Source organism: Eleutherodactylus coqui, chromosome 3 (assembly GCF_035609145.1).
Source record: "Eleutherodactylus coqui strain aEleCoq1 chromosome 3, aEleCoq1.hap1, whole genome shotgun sequence".
Taxonomy (NCBI): domain Eukaryota; kingdom Metazoa; phylum Chordata; class Amphibia; order Anura; family Eleutherodactylidae; genus Eleutherodactylus; species Eleutherodactylus coqui.
Genome location: NC_089839.1, coordinates 269406934 through 269420658, shown reverse-complemented (window position 1 = coordinate 269420658; position 13725 = coordinate 269406934). Strand labels below are relative to the sequence as shown.

The following is a 13725-nucleotide window of genomic DNA, read 5'->3' as shown; positions in this document are numbered from 1 at the left end:
TTTATCCATCGACATCACTGTATGAGGGCTTGTTTTTTGCGGGACGAGTGGTTTTTTTCAATGGTGCTATTTATTGTACCATATAATGTACTAAAAACTTTTTAAAAATTTTAAGAGGAGAGAAATAGAAAAAAAAACGACATTCCATCATCTTTCAGTGCGTCCTGTTTCTACGGCGCACAAACTGCAACAAAAATGACCTGATAACTTTATTCTATGGGTCAGTACGATCACTACGATACCAAACTTATATAGGTTTTGTTTTGCTGTAGTACTTGTATTGCTTTTGAAGATATTTAATTCTTTAAAATTATTTTGTCTCCATTTTCTGTATTTTTCCGTCAACATAGTTGTGCTGGGGCTCATTTTGTGCGGTATGTCCTGTAGATTTCAGTGGTACTATTTTTGAATACAAGCGACTTTTTGATCGCTTTTTATAAAAAAAATTTCTGGGAGACAGGGTGACCAAAAAAGTGCATTTCTGGCGTTTTTTATTTCTTTTTTTGGACGACGTTCACCGTGTGGGGTAAATAATGCATTACTTTGATAGATTGGACTTTTATGGACGCAGTGATACCAAATATATGTTTTTGCTTTATTATTTAGATTCTTTTATTGCAAATATGGCAAATAACGTTTTTTTTTTTAACTTTTACTTTTTTTAATAATTAGTAAAACTTTATTGTTTTTATTTTTACACTTTCTTTTACACAACTAGCGATGCTTTGATCACTCCTGCAGTATGATGTAATGCCATAGCATCACATCTATTGGTCCGTCACTAAGGGGTTAAAGTACATTAGCCCCTTATTGACCACCCATACGTGTTTTCATGTCTTGGAAGTCTGGGCTTTATTGTACAGGGTCATAAAAACACACTGGTCCTATAGACCAAAACCCCATGGTTGGAGATTGGGACAGCTCCCTGCTATCGGAGGCACCTGAAAGCCTGGAACTGTCATCGGCAGCCGCAGTGTGCAGTCCCCAGTCACGCAATTACATGAAAGTTAAAAAAAGTTAAAGTTTCATATCCCTTCACGGAACGATCTGTGGAGAAGGCTGAAACTACTCATCTCTGGGCTCTGCGATGATCTGGTCCTGCAAGGACCTGTCCCTGGCAAATTTAAAACCTCCATATTTCTGACTAACAAAGGTAGCAGAGAGCCTAGATCAGTGTTTCCAAAACTCCAGTCCTCAAGGCACCCCAACAGATCATGTTTTCAGGATCTCCTATAGTAAGATCACCTGTGGCAATGTGTGAGGCACTGACAATAATTACATCACTTGTGCAATACTGAGGAAATCCAGAAAACCTGTTGGGGTGCCTTGAGGACTGGAGTTGGAAAACACTGGCCTAGACAATTTATGGTGTGCGGTCCCTGTGCATGTAATAACGGCCATCATGTAGTTAAAGTTAGTTTCACCTCCCCTCACGGATTCGATCGTGGCGGAGCTCACAGCCGGAATCCGCTGCAGGCCTCCACAAGAGGATTCCACATACAGCCTTATTCAGATTACTATAATGCCTATGTAATTTACAAAAAGTCCCAGTCACTTTCGTGCAGCTTCAGAAGCAGCTTGTTGAGCGCCGCTTTTTACACCCCAACCCTGCCATTCAGGTCAAGAAATACTCCCCAAAAAGTGTTGGGTTTACAGCAAGCATGGGAGGAGGATGGATACCCGGTTTTATTACCCCATGTGCCCATCCCAACGAGTCCTCTGTAACTACACCTGTTTTGAGACATACCACGCAGTTTTACATTATTACTAAAGATGAGCGAACGTACTCGGATAAGTACTACTCGTCCGAGTAATGTGCTTTATCCGAGTACCGCTGTACTCGTGCTGAAAGATTCGGGGCGCTCCGCTGCTGACAGGTGAGTCGCAGCGGGGAGCGGGGCAGAGCGGGCGGGAGAGAAGGAGAGAAAGATCTCCCCTCCGTTCCTCCCCGCTCTCCCCTGCAGCTCCCCGCTCCGCAGCACGTCCCGAATCTTTTAGGACGAGCAGAGAGGTACTCGGATAAAGCACATTACTCGGACGAGTAGTGCTTATCCGAGTACGTTCGCTCATCTCTAATTATTACTGAGTTATTCCATGTTAAAGTAACACCTGTCAGATTTTCAAAATTTGGCCTGGCCATTAAAGGGCAAATAGGCTTGGTCCCTAAGGGGTTAAAGAGCCTGTCTCGCGAAAACAAATTTTTCCATCCCTGCCCTCCTCGCCTGATTGTGTCCTGCTCTGTAGGTCTCATCTGCATTTTGCAGTCACCTCCATGTCGTGCAGCCCCCTGTCTGCTGATGCCTATCAGGCACCATCTTGATGTTGCTTTCACTTGCACTGTTCTGTGTGATCAATTCTATGATCAGCACTGTCATTACCATCTGTATTCTATGTCCAGCTAAATAAGCTACAGCCCATAAGTATATAGTCAGGAGGATGAGCTGTGATCTCCTTAATTATAACTGTGTGACAGGAGCTGTGAGATCATCATCGGTAACTATGATAGGAGTGTCTGCTTCCCCCTCTAAGCAGTTTATGTGGTAGAGTCCATGTTACAGCATCATACAGACTGAGAAACTGAACACATAACCCCAAGTAAGGGTTTATTCAAACATCAGCATTTTGCATCAATATTTTGTGAGCCCAAACCATGCATGGAATGTACAGAGAGAAAGAATAATGGAAAGATTTGCATTTCTTCTCTATTTTGGAGCCGCTCCTGGCTTTGGCTTACAAAATACTGATGAAAAATGCTGATGTGTGAATAAGCCCTAAATGTGAGCTGGTCAGAATTGAGATCACATGACCACCCGAGGAGGAGGCTGGGAGTTTCATATAGAAAGAAATAACTAACCAAGGTAACACTGGCCAAAGTATATGTATGGCGGGTCTAGTTATGTAATGCATAGAAAGAAAACTTCATCGGAGTGGCCCGCTAAGTCTATGGGTGTGCTTATTACATGTCCAGAGTTGTTGTTCAGTCCTAGCATTAGTCTGCTGAATCCTAATCATGGGGTGACACAATGCAACCACAATGCTAAACAACATATATTTAGTCCTAAAACTAATGCTAAGCAATGCTGCCTGCTGCCAAAGATGAAGTAAGTCCTCCAGTTTTGGGTGCAGAACAAATTGTGATTATAAAACGTGATCAAGAACCTGACAGGAGGCTCCATTTTATTTTTTGCTATAGAGCCCTCCCTTCATAACCCCTTAGTGACAAAGCTTTTTTCCGTATTTCCATTACCCTTTTAAAAAAATCGTACATCCTTGGTTTATCCAGCAACGTCGCTGTATGAGGGCTTGTTTTTGCAGGATGAGTTGTATTTTTCAGTGGTTCTATTTAATGTACCAAACGTTTTAAAAAATTTTAAGTGGAGAGAAATAGAAAAAAAAAATGAAATTATTTCTACGCCGCACAAAATGCAACAAAAATGACATGATAACTTTATTCTATGGGTCAGTACAATTACTATATGTTTTATTTTTTGCTGTACTACTTGTATTTTTTTTTTAAAGATATTTAATTTTTTAAAATTATTTTCTGCCACTATTTTCTGCAGGCAATATCTTTTATATTTATCTGTCAGCATAGTTGTCCAAGTGTTAATTTTTTGCGGGAAGTTCTGCAGTTTGCAGCACAATTTTGGAACGCATACGACTTTTTAAACGCTTTTCATTGCATTTTTTATTGGAGACTGGGTCACCAAAAAAACCGTATTTCTGGGGTTATTTTTTTTTCTTACCAAATTGATCGTGCAGGGTACATAATGCACTACTTTGATAGATCGGACTTTTACGGATGCAGCAAAACCAAATATATATTTTTGTTTTATTATTTACATACTTTTATTACAAATATGGCAAAAGTTTTTTTTTCACTTTTATTACTTTTTCTTTTTAATAATTAGTGAAACTTTATTGTTTTTATTTGTACTATTTTTTAGTCTTGCGATGCTTTGATCGCTCCAGCAGTTTGATACTGCGATCTGGCAGGCAGTCTATCAAGCCACCCCATGGGGATGGCTTGATAGGCATTCTGCCATTACAGCCCTGGGGCCTTTCAGAAGGCCCCCAGCTGCCATGACACCTGCACGACTCCCTGCATTCTCATTGCAGGGGGACATACATGACCCATGAACATTGTCCAGGGATTTAAATGCCGCTATCAGAATTGACAGCGGCATTTGAAAGGTTAACAGCCCCAATGAGCTGCGTGGCTCATCGTAGCTGTAGCCGCTGGGTGTTGGCTGAAAGAAACAGCCGGCACCTGGGATGCATGAGCAAAGATCGCCGCTCAATCTCTCTTCATACATAGACCGCCGATACAGGCAATCAAAAGGTGTATTGATGGTCATTAAGGGGTTAAACTCATCACTTTTATTCATAAAGCTCTCCCAGGGCTGCACCAACTTATATCTTCTCCCTTACCTGTGTTTTCTGCTCTGCTAATGACCTTAGATCAAGGGTGGCTTCACATGAGCGTGTTTTTGTGCGTACATAGGTGCGTACATAAGTGTGCACCCATGCACGTGAAAAAACACGCGTGAATGCAGGTCCGTGCATTGTTTTCAATGGTCCGCTGGCACCCCTGCATTGTTTTTCAGGGAAGGGCTTTACATATAAGCCCTTCCCTGAAAAACAAAAATTTTAGTGTAAATAAAAAAAAATAATAAACTCACCTGTCCGCCGCTGCTGTGTCCCCTGCGGGGATGAAGAACACATCTGCCGCATGCATCAGATGTTTCCTTCATCCCCGCTAGTAAAAAGAATTCCCTGCTGAATCTGCCACGTCTGTGACAGATGCAGCAAAGGAATTCTTCAATTCTCTACCGCAGCTGTCACACATGACAGCTGCGATAGAGGATTCTACTGCTGGCACCCTATCAATTGATTTCAGGGAAGGGCTTTAAATATAAGCCCTTCCCTGAAAATCCAGTAAAAGTGCTGTTAAAAAGAAAAAAAATTAGATACTCACCTTGCTTCAGCTGCTGGGGCTCAGCCGCGTCTTCTCCTGCTGTCCCCTGCTCTGTAGTGCTGATCTATCAGCAGGCGGGGACTTAAAATCCCCACCTGCTGAAAGAGCTGAATATGATTAGCTGCGGAGCTCAGCCAATCACAGGCAGCTCTCCCCGTATGTGAGATGTATACACACATATATATATATATATATATATATATATATATATATATATATATATATATATGTATATATATATATAGGCTGGAGACCGGCTCATACAGCTTTAAGTATACTACCCCATTTATATAAAAGATGACTGGACCATTGTGCAGAACAGGCATTCTTACTTCTTGTGTGATCCCTATTTCCTCATAGATTGAAAGCTCTTGTGAGCAGGATCCTCCCTCCTTTTGTTCTAATTGTCTATTAGTTTTATACTGGCTGTAATGTCTAATTTTGTGTATTTCCCCTCTGATTTGTAAAGTGCTGCAGAAATTTTTTGGCACTACAGAAATAAATATTTCTCTTATTAGAGATTATTATTGCAAGGGATTGTCCACAGTAGTGTCAGTGATTTCCGTTCCTCTATTCCATTTTTGGAGCAGAGAATGGAAATAAAAAGGAATTAAATGTTTCCCTTTTCCCCCCATTGATTTAACAAATATAGAAATGTTTCCATTTGATTGTTTCCTTTCCGTTCTGTAACGCAGCAGGCTGCACTATTTGTTCCGTTTTAAAAACAGAAATGAAACGGAATGGAATCATACAGAAACATTTCTGTGTTTTCAAAACCTATTGAAATCCAAGGGATAAAAAAACTGAAGAGTTTAATCCCTTTTTTATTTGGGTTTCTCTGCTCCAAACATGGAATGAAAATCACTAAGGCCGGTGTGGACAAGCCCTGATATATGAAGATTTTTGGAGCTTACCTCCCAGCCCCGTCAAACAAACAGGCTGGTCACTCAGATGCTTAAGGCCTCATGTCCACGGGGAAAATCAGGCCCGCCGCGGATTCTTCATGCAGAATCCCGCAGCGGGTCCCTCGTTTCCCGCGGACATGAGGCCTAAAAAGAATAATTACTTACCTGTCCGGACGCTGCGGATCTGCCCTCAGTCGCAGCTGGATGTTTTTTCTTTGCCTCGGTGGATGTGCTCGGCACGCCGCCAGCATGCTGCACACATGCACCGTGCACTCTATTTTTTTTTTTTAACTCCCCCTTTCCCGCGCCGGAGAGCAGAAATTCAGCTGTGGGTGTCCCACAGATCCGGACAGCTTCCATAGGCTTCAATAGAAGCCTGCAGGAGCCGTCCGCGCAGGAGACCCGCACTAAAATGGAGCATGCTGCGGGTGTTTTTCCGCACACGCAATCCGCGCCTCAGGGAAAAATGACATCCGCAGGTATTTAATTACCTGCGGGTGTCCAATGCATCCCTATGGGGCGCGGATCACGCGTGCGGGTGATCCGCTCCGGATTTTTAAATTTTATTTTAGCCGTGGGCATGAGGCCTAAACCTGTTCCTGCGAAGAGGATGATGCCAGACCCGATCCGTGATGCGGAGACAAACCTTAAGTGAATAGAAATCAGCTTTAATTGTAAGTACGGTAGCACACAGTGTAATAACTTACCCCTATAGACTGTTGCAGCATACAGTATTCAATGATGTGGTATCTGCAGCATGAGTAGGTGTGTCCTCACTTACGGTCCACTTTTGGAAACTATATAGACAGTGGGTTCCATTCACTGCGTGTTGTGCATGCCAATTATGCGTACACAAATACGCGTGCAAAAACACTCATGCGATTTTGAAGACTAATGGGAGCCGTATCTGCAATTACCAGCACTGGCCAACACACACGGGTTGGAGCCATCTGCTTCCGCTCTGTACCCTGTGTTGTGGCACTGCCAGCAGGCACCCAAACAGCTGATCAGCCCCCGAGCGGCGGACCAACTATTGATGGCTTATTTTGACCAGGAATCGGCTGCATGTCTACAGCTGTTTAGTAGCTACATCGCTCCCCCTCACCTGGGAATACATAGCGCCCCCCAGTGGCTGCAGAGCTTGACCACAGCCTTCATCCGACAATCGCTATGTGCGCTGCAGTGAGGGGCGCTGATTGTGAGGTGAGAGGAGCATCGGGCTGAAAGCAGCAGATTTTGAATCAAAACCCACACCGGAGCAGCGGATTCGACTGTTTTTGCTGCAGAATTTTCTGACACAGAAATCCACCATATTTGCGCCATTTGTAAACATTTCCGTAGAGCGAGCCGTTAGAATGACTGTTTGGGCGCTCTTCTACAAAGCGATCGTTGTTCAGTGGTTGTTCCGTTGGGGGAGGGGAGAGACCGGACAGCGTCCGTCGCAAGTTGTTCATAAACGACCGACTGTGACTTTAAATCAGGCGACTTCTGATCAACCAGCGACTATCTTTAAGGTGAGCTGAAAGAGACTGACTATCGCCGTCACCCTGCTGGCGGCTGTAATTATACAGAACGGTCGGTGGCATTCGCTCTTACAAGTGGTGATCTGGCGGATCGTTGTGAAGCCCCCCGCAGTCTGCAGACGATGGAGCGTCTTCTTACTACAATCACACGGCCGTAAGTGGCAGATCCGTGCCATAGTTTACCCAGGTGGATCTGACACTATAATCTGTGGCTCAGACTCAGGCGGCCACCGTGCTGTAATCAGTCTGTGACCCCTGACCTCTCCTCCCAGCGTCGACGCTCCTGCACGCATACACTGACCTGTACGTACCGGCGAGAGGAGAGGTCAGGGGTCACAGACTGATTACAGCGCAGCGGCCAACCAACTGGAGCTACAGAGAATTAATGCAGTGATGGATGCACAGTACAGGGGTCACTATTACTGGGGCCACTAACAGAGTCACCATTAGTCGTCCAGCCTCACGCACGTACAATAGGCAGAGAATAGGACCCGTTGTTTTCTTTGGGTTCATTCTCATTTTCGGTTTTTGCACAAGCTCTATTTTAGTGCACATTTGCGCACCAAAGGCCCCCATAGGAGTCTATGCGCACACATGTACACACGGGAAGCACATACCTGCGAACACCGGCACCTCGCTTGGCTTAACAGCCATATAAATGAGTGCGAGGCGATTCCCCCACCCGTGTGAACTAGCGGCGCTGGCGCATACACGCACGGTATTTGTACAGGCACGCAAGATACATTTCTTTATGGCGCTTTCCCCCCTGTGAGGCCGCCCTTACTGCAATCACGTCTAACAAGTCTCAGTGCCTCATAAATGTGTCGGCCATCTTCTGTATTGGCGCTTTCAACGCTGCAAAATGGGTGTTTTGGGGGTTATTTTTGCAGCGGGGGCCCATATCACACTCTTCCTCAGGCAGCATGAAGACTTGGGGGCTGCTGGTTAGATGTGACATCATCAGGATGAGATGACAGTGACAAGCAGGTGACATCACTGCAGCTAGGCGGCGCTGTACTCTACCTGCCCGCAGGCTCCCACTCCTGCCCACTCCTCCTCCTGCAGACAGTGGGGGGCGCTCTGGCCCTCACATGATGGCTCTCAGATCACATCATCATTCCAGCACACAACTCACTGACGCTTCCTCTCTCCTCCCGGGGACGCCGGGAAGTCTCCATGACGACGCTCCGCCCGGCACCACAAGCAGCTCAGCAGCAGGATGACGTCAGAGCGCACATCAGCGGGAACCTCCCTGGTCTCTGCTACTGATACAACCATGAGGTAAAATCTGCGGCGTCCAGCACGGAAAGAGCTCTGCAGGAGCCTTATACAACAGCGCCACCTGGTGCCAGAAACAGGACAATCACTGGCTTTCCTACAGCTCATACAGCGCACCCTGCTGGTCGCTGCAGTGTAGTGTCTAGATGTTTTATAGAAATAATTACTGGCAATATTAAGATTGCAACATAAAAATCATAAAGATACATTATTAGTCAGATTTCTGAAAACTCTAAAATGAAAAATTGCCCATAGCAACCAATCACAGAGCAGCTTTCATTTTGTAAGAGCATGACGAGAAATGAAAGCTGAACTGTGATTGGTTGCTTTGGGCAACAAAGACAGTTTTTGTTTTAGTCAGTTTTATAAATCCTCCCTCTGCTGGCCGTAATAACTGGATACTGATAGCGGGCTCACGGCGTACCTTTATATATAAAACGCAGAATCTGTTTGTGTCAGATACAAATCCGCAGTTCTGGTCCGATTTGAGTGATATGTTGCATAAACGTTCTGCAGCACCAGCGACGAATACTGGCGGAATTAAAAATCCAAAACACATCCCCTGTAATTTTTGTTGCCAATAGCAACCAATCACAGCGCAGCTTTCATTTCTTATACTGCTAAGGTAAAATGAAAGCTGCGCTGTGATTGGTTGCTATTTCTTATACTGCTGGGGTGAAATGAAAGCTGCGCTGTGATTGGTTGCTATTTTTTATATTGCTGGGGAAAAATGAAAGCTGCGCTGTGATTGGTTGCTATTTGTTATACTGCTGAGGTAAAATTAAAGCTGCACTGTGATTGGTTGCTATTTCTTATACTGCTGAGGTAAAATGAAAGCTGCGCTGTGATTGGTTGCTATTTTTTTACATTGCTGGGGTAAAAAGAAAGCTGCGCTTTGATTGGTTGCTATGGGCAACACAGATTTTCTTTCGGTCAGCTTCCATAACAGTGCGGGGCTCATTTTTGTGGCCACTTTGTATATTCCAGGACTAATATTCATAAAATCGCTGTGTATCGCAGGGTGTATCTCCTAGTCCGTTATAGCAGGATCCGTATTTTTCTCTTTCCCGGTTCGCACATCATGGATATTCCCCGGCAACGTAGAGTACCATATAAGTGAATGGGGTTTACAGCAGAAGCACTCTGCAGACGGAAGTAAGGGCTCCTGCAGACGAGCGTAGGCGTATATACGTCTGATAGAGCGTGACGTGATTGCGCTGTGAAGGGAGCGCTATCATGGGCTTTCATGCGTGTGGCAGCGCTGCTTACTGTAGTTTTTGCGCTGTAGAGATGTTTATATCGGGCGGGACACGTCCGCAGCGGCTGAGCAGCCTAATTAGTCCCCGACATTATAAATTAACACAGCAAAATCACGCAGTTCAGTGTGCGTTTTTTTGGAAATCCCCCCATAGACTACTATGGTGCCCCGAGTGCGCAAATGTGAACAATAACAGAGCACGTGGCGTATATTTTCACGCTGGTGAAAATCTAGTGCAAAAAACACAGAATGTAAAGGAACCCATTGAAATGAACGGGTTCTGTTGTCTGCGGTTTGCCCGTCTGCAGGAGCCCTACGGCCGGCGTCACACGGACATCTTGGCGTGCACAATACGCAGTGAATAGAACCTACTGATTACAAGGGATTTGTTCAAATGCACATATTTTGGGTGCGCATTTTCGGCCATGCAAAAAAAGGTAGAACGTGTTTTATCATTCTGTGCATTGACTTGCCAGAGGTCTCCATAGAATCCAATAGGGGTGCGCAAATGCGTGCGCAACACTCAAGGTGAAGCATGAAACAATACGTAATTCTGCTGGAAAAAGAACACATGTGGAACTAATTAGTCATTTCAATCCATGCGTTTGTTTGCCGCGCGCAAATTAATTAATATGCCATGCGGGCAGAAAAAGAACAATAAAATTTGCTGATACGCAAAGCAAAAAAGCCGCGTTCATAGTGCAAAACAAGTTGGGCTAAGGCCCACGTGTGAAGCCAGCGAGGGAACTCTGCGGGCAAAATCCGCATCAAAATCCTGAGGCAGATTATAATTCGGATTTTCTCAGCGAGGCGTGAACTCTTCAACACACAAAAAAACCCTGGATGTCTAGGGGGTCATTCACACGAGCATATTTGCGCAGTGTATTATGCGTGCAATTTTAGCATAATACGCAGTGAATAAAATCCATTGATTTCGATGGGTTTGTTTACTTGAGCGTATTTTTTCACACAATGTGCGATCGCAGAATGTTTTAAGTTGGTGCGTACTACACGCCATAGAAGCACAATAAATCAATGGGTGTGCGTAAATAGGTGCCAAATACGTAGGAAGCCGGCGTATCTGCTGCTTATTTATGCACAATCAGTGTGATTTTGTGCATTCATTTTCATCCATGTAAATACGCTGCGTATTCAAGCAAGTAACAAGACTGACGACAGGCAGAAAAATGTAAGGCAACAGCGTATTTTGGCCCATGAATACGCTGCGTATTTACAGACAGAAATATGCCTACGCCCGTGTGAATGCACCCCAAGGGCGGACTCACACGGATGTATTTTCCTGAGTCATTCTGACTGTTCATTTTTGCGTGCATGTAATTACGTCCACGTGAAAACAAACAGCGTGCTCTATTTTAGTGTGCATTTGCGCACCAAAGTCCCATAGAGGTCTTTGGGGGCTGCACAAATACGCCCCCAATACCAGTGCGCCTGAGCATTAAACTGCGCTTTTAGCTGGAAAAATAACTAGAGATGAGCGAGAGTACTCGTCCGAGCTTGATGCTCATTCGAGTATTAGGGTGTTCGAGATACTCGTTACTCGAGACGAGCACCACGCGGTACTCGACTCCATTACATTTCCTTCCCTGAGAAATTTGCGCGCTTTTCTGGCCAATAGAAACACAGGGAAGGCATTACAACTTCCTCCTGTGACATTCCAGCCCTATCCCACCCCCCTGCAGTGAGTGGCTGGGGAGATCAGGTGACACCCAAGTATTAAAATCTGCCCTGCCCGCGGCTCGCCACAGATGCACGCTGACAGACATTAGGGAAAGTGCTGTTACTGCTGTAGCTGCTATAGGGACAGTGTTAGGCTGTTATTTTCTTGTTCAATAACCCCAACGGTCCTTCTTAGGGCCACATCTGACCGTGTGCAGTACTGTTGAGGCTGCTTTTAGCAGTTTTGCACAAATTTTTTTTTTTGGTATATCTTTGGGCTGCCTGTGACCGTGTTCAGTTTACTGCGTGTCTGCTGGGGGTAGTAGTAGTCGATAACTATTACCCAGCTAGGTGTTACTGCAGCCTTGTGCACAATTTTTTGTGGCTGCACTGTGCTTTCAATAACCACAGTCATCCTCCAACAAGGAAATCCATATACAGGCTATATCACAGGCAGTGGGCTTTTTCCCAAAAATTGTAAAAAAATACTATATTTGGCCTGCCTGTGACCGTCTTCAGTTTACTGCGTGTGTGCTGGGGGTACTAGTCGCTCATTAATACCCAGCCTTGCACAGAATTGTTTCCTGGCTTTGCTGTGTCCGTTACATGATCGCCGTCATCCCGCCAGAGGGAAAGAGTATACATATATACGCTGCATACGGTGTCTGTCTGGTTTTTCACCGCACCATTTTAAAAAATTTAAGCAAAATACTTAAGGCCTACCACTGGCCTTTGGCCACTTGACTGCTTCTGCCCTGTGAATTCCAGTAGCTCAGTCATACGCACCTAGGTCTGACTACAGGCTTGCGCATAATTGTTTCCTGGCTCTGCTGTGCGTTCCATAAGCGAAGTCAGCCTCCAACCACAGGCCAATAAGCAGCACATTTAATTACAGCATTCTGTTTCTGCTCTTCTCGTAATACACCATGCTGAGGGGTAGGGGTAGGCCTAGAGGACGTGGGCGAGGACGCGGAGGCCCAAGTCAGGGTGTGGGCACAGGCCGAGCTCCTGGTCCAGGTGTATCACAGCCGACTGCTGTGGGAATAGGAGAGAGGCAAGTTTCTGGGGTCCCCAGATTCATCTCACAATTAATGGGTCCACGCGGTAGACCTTTATTAGAAACTGAGCAGTGTGAGCAGGTCCTGTCATGGATGGCAGAAAGTGCATCCAGCAATCTATCGACCACCCAGAGTTCTACGCCGTCCACTGCTGCAACTCTGAATCCTCTGGCTGCTGCTCCTCCTTTCTCCCAGCCTCCTCACTCCATTAAAATGACACATTCTGAGGAGCAGGCAGACTCCCAGGAACTGTTCTCAGGCCCCTGCCCACAATGGGCAGCAATCGTTCCTCTCCCACCGGAGGAGTTTGTCGTGACCGATGCCCAACCTTTGGAAAGTTCCCGGGGTCCGGGGGATGAGGCTGGGGACTTCCGGCAAGTGTCTCAAGAGCTTTCAGTGGGTGAGGAGGACGATGACGATGAGACACAGCTGTCTATCAGTGAGGTAGTAGTAAGGGCAGTAAGTCTGAGGGAGGAGCGCACAGAGGATTCGGAGGAAGAGCCGCTGGACGATGAGGTGACTGACCCCACCTGGTGTGATAAGCCAACTGAGGACCGGTCTTCAGAGGGGGAGGCAATTGCAGCCGCAGGACAGGTTGGAAGAGGCAGTGGGGTGGCCAGGGGTAGAGGCAGGGCACGAGCGAATAATCCACCAGCTGTTTCCCAAAGCACCCCCTCGCGCCATGCCACCGTGCAGAGGCCAAAGTGCTCTAAGGTGTGGATGTTTTTCACGGAGATGCCCGACTAACAGTGGTGTGCAACCTTGGTCGCGCCAAGATCAGCCGGGGAGCCACCACCACCAGCATGCGCAGGCATATGATGGCCAAACACCCCACAAGGTGGGACGAAGGCCGTTCACTGCCTCCAGCTTGCGCCACAGCCTCTCCCACTGGGCCCCAACCTGCCACTGAGATACAACCGCCCTCTCAGGACACAGGTACGACCGTCTCCAGGCCTGGACCCACACCCTAACCTCCTCTGTCCTCGGCCCCATCCAGCAATGTCTCTCAATGCAGCGTCCAGCTGTCGCTAAGAGAATCATTGGAGCG

General features: G+C 46.1%; 1 protein-coding gene and 1 long non-coding RNA gene across 3 annotated transcripts in view; both read right to left on the bottom strand.

Moving 5' to 3' along the window:
• The window catches only part of LOC136621732 (uncharacterized), a 28879-nt gene extending 20289 nt beyond the window's left edge, over positions 1-8590 (bottom strand). Inside the window, exon 1 of one of the 2 annotated variants that reach the window (XR_010791270.1) lies at positions 8542-8590. This is a non-coding gene — a long non-coding RNA (uncharacterized lncRNA). Of the gene's footprint in view, positions 1-8429 lie in introns of both variants that reach the window. The other variant, XR_010791269.1, reaches the window with a different exon arrangement.
• Positions 1-13725, bottom strand: part of AXDND1 (axonemal dynein light chain domain containing 1) — a 563032-nt gene that overhangs the window by 321118 nt on the left and 228189 nt on the right. The gene's annotated exons all lie outside the window — the stretch shown is intronic.